A 12,296-nucleotide genomic window follows, 5' to 3' on the forward strand; every position below is an offset into this window, starting at 1 on the left:
CCTGAAGTCCCTCAGAGGTATGGGAACTAGGCAATGCAGAGTGAGAGGCTTCGCATCCTGCCCAGCTGGCACTGAGGGGCATTGGCAGCTATCGCAGGCTGCGACAGCTTCATTAGCAGCACAAGAGGCAGGTTGGGATCGAGGTGCCTGGGGAATATTTTTCATCCTTTTCTGTAGATTCAGGGATGGCAGCTTCCACTCATGGGTCTCCCGCTAGAGGAAATGGTATTTCTTTGAGAAACGAAGCTTGTAACTGAACGGAACAAAATGAAAATGGCCACACGATGCGGCCAGAATCTAAGGACTGAAACGCCCCATGATTCCCCTGTGTGCATCAACTCTGAAAAGGGCTTTATTTCGACTCCCGCTATTGCCATGGCTGGTAAATATAAGAACCAAGCAATTTCAATGGCTGTGACACTGGGGTGCGGATGCTCTCACCGGGTCTCCAGTGGAATACTGATTTTATACCCCAGTGACTAAAGCCGTGACTAAAATTAGTGATCCTGGTGTAGCCTGATTTTGGGTGTTTTAGTAATTTGAAGGGGTTTCTAGGCTCGCCAATTGATCTGATCAGAAGATAATGAGGTTCTTGTCCCGGAATCAGGCTCCAGAAGAGTTTTATAGGCACCCCGGGGTGCCTGACAGGAAGGTTCACAGTGGTAGCCAAATGTATATAATGCTTTTATTAAGATAACATAAAATGATAGACAAATGCCTGATTAAAAGAAAATGAATAATCAAATTGATAGGATTACAGTCTTATTTTAGCGACGCATCTGATATATCTATATCTACGGTATGCTTTGGATTAATATACTCACACCCTTCCCTATGACCTGGTTGAGAGAGATGTTCGGTTCCTCAACTCTTGAGTAGAGGGATGGAGAGCTAGGCAGTGCTTGAGAGCTAAGAGCTATAAGGCAAAAACTAACACTACAAACAATACTACGTATAAACGAAGAATAAAATCTTAACACTCACTAAAAGAAGCTTCAAGAAGCAGTAGCTAATGATCGTCCCTAGTAACACGATTTGCCCCTCTTTATACCCTGAACAATATGGGGCCTCCTTCTAAGTCCAAATTTGGATTCTTCACTCCCAAATTATTAGGGTACACTTATTCTGCGTATTAATGACATATCCACGTCCTTTCCAGGCGGTTCGTTTATCTCCCCTTTGTTATTTCTGGTTCTGTGGTGTATCTGTGAAGTTTACTTGGGGCATAACCTGAGACAGCCTTCCCCCCCCATTTTGAAGCCTCCTGAATTATTTAGGGCAAAGGTTATAACCATATATGTCTTATCCTTTACCTCATGATTTCTTATCTGGGCCGAAGGTCCCGAACATATGTGTGCTACCTGCCTTAGCTTTCACACAGGATGTGGCCTGTGAGGTACCTCGCATTACAGCTACAATACGTGAATATGAATCTATGATTCTATTATAATAAACGACACCACTTACATCGATAAGGAAAGAGATATTTATATATATTTATATATGCCAGGAGCAGGCTAGTCCTATAGGCTACACTGGGCAGCAGGGAACCTCCCTAATCGTCTGGGGAATCCTGGGGGTCCCACGGTCAGCTCTCCTTTGCTCTCCATCACTTCTTCCCTAACAAACAGACCCTCCCCCCCCACACACACACACACGCTCCCAGGCCTCCGTTATCAATATTACAACAAGCCCAACCCAGCCCACCCTCTCTCCCAAAAACATACTGTGGGATACAGAGTCCCTGTGACTCAGAGACAGGGGCTTGTCTCTTCATCTCCCAGCAGGGAAGGAAAGAGGCTGAAGATTAAAGGAGACAAATGGAGCTAGACAGAAATGAAAAAGCCTTTCCTCTTCCACTTAAAGTGTCACCTCAACCTCATCCAAGGAAATCTCTCACACTGGGTCAGTCAAACCACCAACTTTTTCATAAGCAGCTGAATGAATTAACCAGAGTGATAACTGGACTGGATGGCCACTCTCCTCCATTGCTGAGGGCTGGTAATGTTTAGAAGCCACGTTAATTTATTTGGCTCAGTCACCACCGAGATCCATCTATAGGGCTGGGTGGAAAAATAGTAGCATGTGCTCCAGTAGCACAAGTGGTTAGTGCACAGTACTTATAGAGCAGTATGGTGTGGAGTGATGCTGGGGTTGTGAGTTCAAGTCTCACCTGGAGCATCAGTTTTCATTAATCAAATGGCTTCCCCCAATCATCTTGCCCTGTGGAATATAAAAGTCCATCACAGGAGGCACTGAGGAGCAGAAGATTCAAGATGTTATAAGATGGTCGAGTTCAGGATCCTGACAAAAGGAAGAAAGGAGAACAGCAGGATACGGACCATGGACTTCAGAAAAGCAGACTTTGACTCCCTCAGGGAGCTGATGGGCAGGATCCCCTGGGAGGCTAATGTGAGGGGGAAAGGAATTCAACAGAGCTGGCTGTATTTTAAAGAAACCTTATTGAGGGCACAGGAACAAACCATCCCGATGTGCAGAAAGAATAGCAAATATGGTAGGTGTGCAGCTTGGCTTAACAAAGAAGTCTTTGGTGAGCTTAAACACAAAAAAGAAGCTTACAAGAAGTGGAAGCTTGGTCAGATGACTAGGCAGGACTATAAAAATACTGCTCGAACATGCAGGAATGAAATCAGGAAGCAAGGGACATGAAGGGTTTCTACAGGGATGTTACCAACAAGAGGAAGATTAGGGAAAGTGTGGGCCCCTTACAGAATGAGGGAGGCAACCTAGTGACAGAGGATGTGGAGAAAGCTGAGGTACTCAATGCCTTTTTTGCCTCTGTCGTCACAGACAAGGTCAGCTCCCAAACTACTGCACTGGGTGGCACAGAATGGGAAGGAGGTGAACATCCTGCAGTGCTGAAGGAACAGGTCCAAGACTATTTAGAAGGATTGGACATACACAAGTCCATGGGGCCGGATGCAATGCATCCGAGGTGCTGAGGGAGTTGGCTGGGGTGATTTCAGAGCCATTGGCTATTATCTTTGAAAGCTCATGGCAATTGGGGGAGGTCCCTGAGGACTGGAAAAAAGCAAATATAGTGCCCATCTTCAAAAAAGGGAGGAAAGAGGATCCAGGGAACTACAGACCGGTCAGCCTCATCTCAATCCCTGGAAAAATCATGGAGCAGGACCTCAAGGAATCCATTTTAAGGCATTTGGAAGAGAGGAAGGTGATCAGGAACAGTCAACATGGAGTCACCAAGGGAATGTCATGCCTGACCAACCTGATTGCCTTCTATGAAGAGGTGACTGGCTCTGTGGATGCAGGGAAGGCGGTGGATGTGATATACCTTGACTTTAGCAAAGCTTTTGATATGGTCTCTCACAGTATTCTTATCAGCAAGTTAAAGAAGTATGGGTTGGATGAATGGACTATAAAATGGATAGAGAACTGGCTAGAGCATTGGGCTCAATGGCTCCATGGCAACAGGTCACAAGCGGAGTGCCCCAGGGTCAGTGCTGGTGCCAGTTTTGTTCAACATCTTCATTAATGATCTGGAGGATGGGGTAGATTGCAATCTCAGCAACTTTGCAGATGATACTAAGCTAGGGGGAGTGGTAGATCCTCTGGAAGGTGGGGATAGGCTACAGAAGGACCTAAACAAACTGGAGGATTGGGCCAAAAGAAATCTGATGAGGTTCAAGAAAGAAAAGTGCAGAGTCCTCCACTTAGGAAGGAAGAATCCCATGCACAGCTACAGACTGGGGACTGACGAGCTAGGCAGCAGTTCTGCAGAAAAGGACCTAGGGGTAACAGTGGATAAGAAGCTGGATATGAGTCAGCAGTGTGCCCTGGTTGCCAAGAAGGCTAATAGCATATTGGGCTGCATTAGTAGGAGCATTGCTAGCAGATGGCGGGAAGTGATTATTCCCCTCTATTTGGCATTGGTGAGGCCGCATTTAGAATATTGTGTCCAGTTTTGGGCCCCCCAATACAAAAAGGATGTGGACAAGTTGGAGAGAGTCCAGCGGAGGGCAACAAAAATGATGAGGGGGCTGGAGCACAGGACTTATGAGGAGAGGCTGAGGGAACTGGGCTTGTTTAGTCTGCAAAGAGAAGAGTGAGGGGGGATTTGATAGCAGCTTTTAACTACCTGAAAGGGGGTTCCAGGGAGGATGGGGCTAGGCTGTTCTCGGTGGTGGCAGATGACAGAACAAGGAGCAACGGTCTCAAGTTGCAGTTGGGGAGGTCTAGGTTGGACATTAGGAAAAAGTTTGTCACTGGGAGGGTGGTGAAGCACTGGAATGGGTTACCTAGAGAGGTGGTGGAATCTCCATCTTTAGAGGTTTTTAAGATGCGGCTTGACAAAACCCTCGCTGGGATTATTTAGCTGAGGTTAGTCCTGCTTTGAGCAGGGGGTTGGACTAGATGACCTCCTGAGGTCCCTTCCAACTCTAATATTCTATGATTCTAAGTCACAACCACGTGCTTTAACTTTAAAGCTGTACTTTATTGGTCTCCAGCAATTCCCATTGGAATGCTTTTACTGGAAGTCTCCGCTTATTAGTCTTAAGCACATACAAAGACAATGGGTTGCTAGAGTACCCCAGAACTGACAGTTCTCTCACAAGTCTGAGGCAGTCTTCGGGTGAATCAGTCAGATTTCCAGATGGCTGGTCCTTCTGTTTGTGCCTGGAGGTCTTTCAATGTGTGCACAAAGTGATACACCTGATTCAGACTTGCTACCTCCCTCTTATATCCCAAAAGCTACAGAGACATGTCAATCAAAATAACGTTACACAGCTGACCAAAAAAATCAATCACTGGGCAAAAGCAGGAGTTACAGAGACATGTCATTAAAAGAAAAATTGTTAAGCAAGTCATCTTAAGCTGCTAGTCAGATAGCTAAATTTCTCCATACTGACAACTCTAAAATATATCCAGACTTTCTGTTTTTCACGGACATTCACCCCAGCATATTCAGAGAGAGCGAACGCATAAAGGCAGGCTTACTTCACATGTTCACTGTCTACCCCCCCTCTTCCCAGTTTGCCTAGTTATGCTAAGTTCCTGCAAAGGCCTGAGAATGGCTAAAAGCAGCAAGCAAAATAATTGGCAGGCGATCCCAATAATTGGCAGTGGTTTGGACACCGGCTGGTTGATAAAATGCCCCTGTACACTGTATCCCTGGGCTACTTCCTGCCTTGCCTCCTCTCACCCTGAGCGTGACTGCAGACCCTGTTTGTGCTCAGCTACTGGGTTTTATACAGGCCCCCCCTGTTTCTCTCCAGCTGAGCTTCATCGCTACTTAGTCCTAGCTCCCAGCACCTCCTCCAGCTGCAGGAGGTGGCCCACCTGGCCACCTTAACCTCTTGTGTGGGGTTGACACCCCATCACACCAGCTTTCCCAGTTCTCTATCTGTCTCTCCTGTCCTTTGACTTGTACCCCACAACATTTCCCAATACCTCTCTGGCCCTGGCATCGTTATTGCCTAATCTGCCTCATTGCTGTCTAATAACATGTCTTGTTCTACCCCCGCTATAATTGTTTTCACTGTGGGACATCGCCAGCTATCCAGAGCAAGGGGCGCTATGAAGGACAACTGGGGCTCTGGGGTCTGACAGCCATATTTGGAGGACACCAAGTGAGTGGGTTGCCAGGTGTCTGGTTTTCGACTGGAAAGTCCAGTCAAAACGGGAACCCGGTAGTGTCTGATTGCCTGCAGTAACCAGCCTCTACCACTGGGGGGTGAGAGGAGCAGCAGCTGCTGCTGGAGCCTGGAGGAGCAGCTCAGCTCAGCTGCTGACGCCTGATAGAGAGAATGGGCCGGCTCCCAGACTGGGCTTCAAGAGGTAGGTACTCGTGCTGCCACCCAGAGGGGAGATCCTGTCTTCCCTGCTCCACCTCGCTGTGACCCAATTTCCTGCCGCCTCACTCCAGGGACCGACCCCCCACCTCCCTCTCCATGACACTGTGTCCCGACTGGGCAGGCGGGCAGGCTCTGCCTCAGCTCCCCCCAGCCCGGCTCTGCATGCAGCAGGTAAGTGCCAGGGGATGGGGCAAGAGGAGTGAGTGGGCGGCAGGGCCTCAGGGGAAGAGATGGGGCAGAAGTGTTCATTTTTCAGCAATTAGAAAGTTGGCAACCCTGCGGGCCCCTCACTGGGCTGACCCTCTGTCTGAGCCCTCAGCCGTTTCACTTCCTTCTCCCATTCCTCTTCTTTCTTGAGCTGCCAAAAAGGTCCCCACATTTTCCCGATCTCCTTCATACCCTCCAAATCCTGGTCCTCTGCCCCAGAACTCTCCTCTTCCCCCAAGTTCCCTGCCTGTAGGGCCCGGTTGCTTTTTTAAAAATCTTGGCCTCTGCCCCCACAGTTTTCTTAGTTAACTCCCACCACTGCTCAGCTCTTGTTAACAAATCATCCAGATCACTGGGATTAGGGGCAAACTTAGGCCTGGTCTATGCTGACAATGTAGGTCGATGGAATGCGTCTCCACTGGCCTGTCAGTTCCGTCGACCTAAACTGGTAAAATTTGACTTAATAAAACCACCTCTCCAAGTGGCTTAGCGCTGACGTTGAATTGTATGGGTCGATTGCTGGTCAATGTAGGCAGAGCACAATGTAAATCAATGTTGTTGGCCTCTGGGAGGTAACCCATAATGCTCTGGTCTGACCGCTCAGGACATTCACACACTACTGCACTGTAGCCATGTAAACAGGAAACAGCCCCTCTCCTCAAGCCCCGGGAAATTTAGAATTCCCATTTCCTGTTAGTCAGCGTGGAGGGAGCTTGCCAGCACAACTGATTGTGGCAACTGCATTCCCCAAATGCCCTCCAGCCTGGAGCGGACCTGAGGTCTTGGATCTCATTGGTCTGTGGGGCAAAGTCTCTGTTCTGGTTCAGCACCCAGCCATCAGAAGAAATGTGGCTCTCTACGAGAAGGTATCTCGTGGCATGTTGGAGAAGGCGCACAACACGGACACGCAGCAGGGCCACGTTAAGATCAAAGAGCTGAGACAGGCGTATCACAAAACTAGGGAAGCTAACAGCCGTTCTGGTTCGTCACCTAAAATGTCACTTTGACGAGGAGCTGCATGCAATTCTTGGCAGAGACCCAACCACTATGCTACCATGCAGAGTAGATACCTCAGGGGAATCCAAGGCCAGGATGAATAAGGACGAGTCTGTGGACAAGGAAGAGGATGATGATGAGGAGAACAGGGTGCAGGCGAGTGGGGTATCCCTTCTCCCTGAAAGCCAGGAGCTGTTTGCTACACAGGAGCAGCCCAGCCAGACGCAGGAAACCGGGAGGTTGAGGTTCAACAAAGAAAAGTGCAGAGTCCTCCACTTAGGAAGGAAGAATCCCATGCACAGCTATAGACTGGGGACCGAAAAGCTGGGCAGCAGCTCTGCAGAAAAGCACCTGGGGGTAACAGTGGATAAAAAGCTGGATATGAGTCAGCAGTGTGCCCTGGTTGTCAAGAAGGCTAATAGCATATTGGGCTGCATTAGGAGGGGCATTGCCAGCAGGTCACGGGAAGTGATTATTCCCCTCTATTCGGCATTGGTGAGGCCGCATTTGGAGTATTGTGTCCAGTTTTGGGCCCCCTACTACAAAAAGGATGTGGAGAAGTTGGAGAGAGTCCAGCGGAGGGCAACAAAAATGATGAGGGGGCTGGAGCACAGGACTTATGAGGAGAGGCTGAGGGAACTGGGCTTGTTTAGTCTGCAAAAGAGAAGAGTGAGGGGGATTTGATAGCGGCCTTTAACTACCTGAAAGGGGGTTCTAGGGAAGATGGGGCTAGGCTGTTCTCGGTGGTGGCAGATGACAGAACAAGGAGCAACGGTCTCAAGTTGCAGTTGGGGAGGTCTAGGTTGGACATTAGGAAAACGTTTTTTACTAGGAGGGTGGTGAAGCGCTGGAATGGGTTACCTGGGGAGGTGGTAGAATCGCCATCCTTAGAGGTGTTTAAGGTGCAGCTTGACAAAGCCCTGGTTGGGATGATATAGCTGAAGTTAGTCCTGCTTTGAGCAGGGGGTTGGACTAGATACCTCCTGAGGTCCCTTCCAACTCTAATATTCTATGATTCTAAGGCACATCTGGTGAGTATGTACTGCGGAAAAAAGTGGTGTGTGTGGTGGTAGGGCTGTGTGTCCTCATAGTTGGTGTGCTTAAGTATTGGTTTCGCCCTGCAAAAGATTATTTACGTGCACAGGGATGCTCTGAGAATCCTCCATGGATATCACCAGGAAGCTTTCATGTAGGTAATCTGAAATCCTTTGCAAAAGCTTTCTTGGGATGGCAGCCTCATTTTTTTCACTGCAATTGAACACTTTCCCCCGCCACTCTGTTATTAATTGTGCAGGCATCATCATGGAACACAGCATAGCAGCATAAAGGCCAGGCCTGTAGCCAGATGCTTGCAGCAAATCCTGCATTTCCGCCTGTGTGACCCTCAGCAGACTGTTATCACGCATGGTTACCGAGGGAAGATGGTATACATTTACAGAGCCCACCCAAAGCAGTTTATTTTTATTGTGTTATTCCACAGCCAGGGATGGTCTCTTGGTTCAGCACACCGCCAGTCACTAAGCAGGACATTATTGCTATGGGCCTCTGGAATCCGCCAACAGGTGCCCATTTTTTTCCTCCAGAGATGGTTAACCCCTACACACCCCACACCCTTTCTGCCGCCTCTTAACGCGCCAATAGTTAGTGAATGGTACCTGGTTCTGCAATAGTTAGTGACAAGTCTGATTTATGGAGGACAATGGGAGCCCAAAATCCATGCTGCTCTGGGAAGCATGGACTTGTGCATCCTGGGCACCGGGGATTTCCCCACCATAGATGCACTAGCCCCTTACTTACCATGGATGGACTGGCATGCCGAGCCCTGCAATAGTTAGCGAATGGTACGCGGTTCTAGCATTCCCTTGGTAATGTTCAGGGGAGTTCTTTTTACATTGTAACATTGCTTTTCATCCATCCACGTTCAATGAGGAACGCCTCCATGGCTGCTGACACTCCATTGTCAGACAAACTGAACTTGGACTGCACATGGTGTGTGACAGCCTGCAGCAAAGGAGGAATTGTTTTGTTCTATGGCTGGCAGCAAGGCAGCCTCAGTAACATCACAATTTTCAGCGCTGCAGCTCCTGTCTCGCCCCCAAAAATACTGTAGAATAAGTCGTGAGGTGTTTGTGATGCTCATGATAATAGTGCAGAGCTGAGCGGGCTCCATTCCTCTCAGCACAGAGTGAAGGATTTGAAAAATGGCACGAAAAGGCGATCATCTGTTTGTTTGGACTCAGACAAGAAGGGGGGGGGGGGAGAAGAGGACATTGCATCATGGGAGGACTAAAACCTTCCCAAATGCCCCTGCGGGTAGTTGCACTGTGGGATAGCTACCCATGGAGCACTACTTTCATTGCCGCCATAAGCACGGATGGTGCAGACGCAATCCCCCGATGCAATGAGCGTGAGTCGAAATCTGCAGCTTGGTGAGTGAAGGTCAATTTAAATTAAATCCACTTCACTCCACAGTGTAGATATACTCCTCAATGTATTAGTTACAACTGTAAAGCAACACAGCTGGCAACAATTCACTAAGAAAAGTCTCCCGTTGTTATTCTACTGAGGACATTTTACACTCACAGATTCCACCATCACGGGAGACAATCTGCCAGTTCACATGGACCTCCTCTGGTAGGAGCTTTAAGGAAATACACCTGCCTGAGCTGTTCTTAAACCATACAACACGTTTGCCAATTGTGCCCCAAAATCTGAGTCGGTAAGCGTATGCCCTGTGACCCCAGCCAGATGCTCCAAGGGTTTCTGCAATACTGTCTTCCAATCCTGCATAGTTAACTGGTCATCTCTTTTAGAGCTTCTCCCTTCAACATTAAACCTGTTCCAGTCATCCCTGGGCAGGGATCCCCAGGCTTTAAAGGAGTTGCCTGATCTATTGATTGTATAGTGATGATACCACTGATTTAGTCTCCCACTTAGAGATTTGGTAGGTTCTTGTCCAAAGAGCAGGCCCAGTATTATCAGGATTATGAGGCTGGGAACCCTATGGGGCACAGGAATACTCACCCGCCAGGAAGGCATTTCCTAATTCCTGTGATTAGTCCAAGGAGTGAAACAATCCAGCCAAGTGAGACAATACATCCCTGTTAATATGTCCTGCACCATTACAGGTACTCACTCTATCTGTGGGAAGAGCACTAAAGGCTGAGGCAGATCCTAGCCTGACTCCGGCATGCCAAAGACCTCCAACAGCTTTACCCAAGATGCAGTTTCTAACCATCAGAGGAGTGAAGTTCTTCCAAGAGAAGCAGTGGGGGCAAAAAACCTACCTGGCTTCAAAACTGGGCTTGATAAATGTATGGAAAGGATGATATGATTAGGGGGCTGGAGCACAAGACTTATGAGGAGAGGTTGAGGGAACTAGGCTGGTTTAGTCTGCAAAAGAGAAGCGTGAGAAGGGATTTGATAGCAGCTTTTAACTACCTGAAAGGGGGTTCCAGGGAGGATGGAGCTAGGCTGTTCTCAGTGGTAGAAGATTTCAGAACTAGGAGCAATGGTCTCAAGTTGCAGAGGGGGAGGTCTAGGTTGGACATTAGGAAAAGGTTTGTCACTAGGCAGGTGGTGAAGCACTGGAATGGGTTACCTAGGGAGGTGGTGGAATCTCCATCTTTAGAGGTTTTTAAGCTGAGGCTTGAAGCAGCCCTGGCTGGGATTATTTAGCTGAGGTTAGTCCTGCTTTGAGCAGTGGGTTGGACTAGATGCCTCCTGAGGTCCCTTCCAACTCTATGATGGGGCAGCCTAGGTTAGCAATTGACGGATCTTTGCCTACTAGTGGTAAATACGCCAATGGCCTGTAAAGGGATGTTGGCGGGGGGGGGAGGGTTCTGAATTATTACAGAGAATTCTTTCTTGGGTGTCTGGCTGGTGAGTCTTGCCCACATGCTGATTGTTTAACCAATGGCCATGTTTGGGGTTGAGGAGGAATTTTCCCCCAGGGCAGATTGGCAAAAGCTCTAGGGGGTTTTCACCTTCCTCCATAGCAAGGGGCATGGGTCACTGGCTGGTGAATTCTCTGTACCTTAGAATCTTTAAAGTCCTCAGATCGTGGTTGAATAACTCAGCCATAGGTTAGAAATTTATTACAGGAGTGGGTGGGTGAGGTTCTGTGGCCTGCGTTGTGCAGGCAGTCAGACTAGGTGATCATATTGGGCCCTTCTGACCTTAGCATCCATGAGGCCTTGATGTTCCTCATGCAGATACATAAATAGCTCTTCCCATATCTTAACTTCCTCACCCTGACCCTGCTGGGTTGCCCTCATCCTCCAGATTAGTATATACACATCACTGCGGTTACTATGGCTACCTGTGGTTAGCCATCTGCTATCATTCTCCTCCAAAAACACCCTCAACTGCCTTCTTGCAGTTACCTGGCAGCAGTTTTCCTTAATCTCAGCACTTGTGATTATTAGACAATCAAGTCCTATACCATCGTGTGACTTAAGGTCATTTGTTAGCTTCCTTCGGCTAACTTATCAAGCAACTACTCCTAGGCAGGCTTTAAGGCCTTGCACTTAAGCTAACTGTTTAAACTCTTCCTATAGGTGTCTCAGCCTATAGGTCACTTGTGTTTCTGCTTTATGTCCATCTTGTTACCATACAATCACTACACAGGCTACAAGCCTGTCACCGTAGCCATGGGCAAGGTGGATGGGCAGGATCCAGCTCTTTGGGGGTGGGCTTGGAAGAGAGATGAATTCTTCCATCCCCCCCCGAGTGCTTGCTACATGGGGTTTCAGATTTGTGAACCACCCCCTCTCAGGGGTGGGGATCTTTCACACCCCTGCCTGGTGTAGTTAAACCAGCCTAATTGTCTTGTATGGAGCAGGCCTGGGAAACCACTAGAGGCAAAGACAAATGGTCAAAATGACTTGAAGTGAAAAAGCAGCCTTGAAACAGCTGGTTTTGCCCTGGCTGGGAATAGAGACAAAAGACAATTTTCAGTACATCAGAATCTGGGGAAGGACAGATCCGTTCACTGAGGCCACACTTAAATAAATTGATTTAATATCAACTTATTTACAGTAATTACAGCAGTGACTGATGATGCACTCCCTTGACCCAAGGAGAGCAGCGTCCTCACCGGCATAACGGGCAATGCAGGGAGCAGAAAGTCCCATCTCTCGACTCCCTGCCTAGAGACCACAGGCTGCTGGGCTCCCTGTGGGATTCCTGCCCCCCTCCCCCCCATTCCCTGCACCTTGGGGGAAGCCAGGTAGGGTCTTCTCCATTCCCCACTCTCCA

The 12,296-nt window shown here is 48.5% G+C and overlaps 1 non-coding gene across 1 annotated transcript; it reads left to right on the top strand.

Moving 5' to 3' along the window:
* Positions 1-2,087: 2,087 nt before the first annotated feature.
* TRNAI-UAU (transfer RNA isoleucine (anticodon UAU)) lies at positions 2,088-2,181 on the top strand. The gene is made up of 2 exons: positions 2,088-2,125; positions 2,146-2,181. It is a non-coding gene; the product is annotated as a tRNA-Ile (tRNA).
* Positions 2,182-12,296: the final 10,115 nt, after the last annotated feature.

Source organism: Emydura macquarii, unplaced genomic scaffold (genome assembly GCF_026122565.2).
Source record: "Emydura macquarii macquarii isolate MOO-44397 ecotype Brisbane River unplaced genomic scaffold, CSIRO-AGI_Emac_v2 contig_573, whole genome shotgun sequence".
NCBI classification, from domain to species: domain Eukaryota; kingdom Metazoa; phylum Chordata; order Testudines; family Chelidae; genus Emydura; species Emydura macquarii.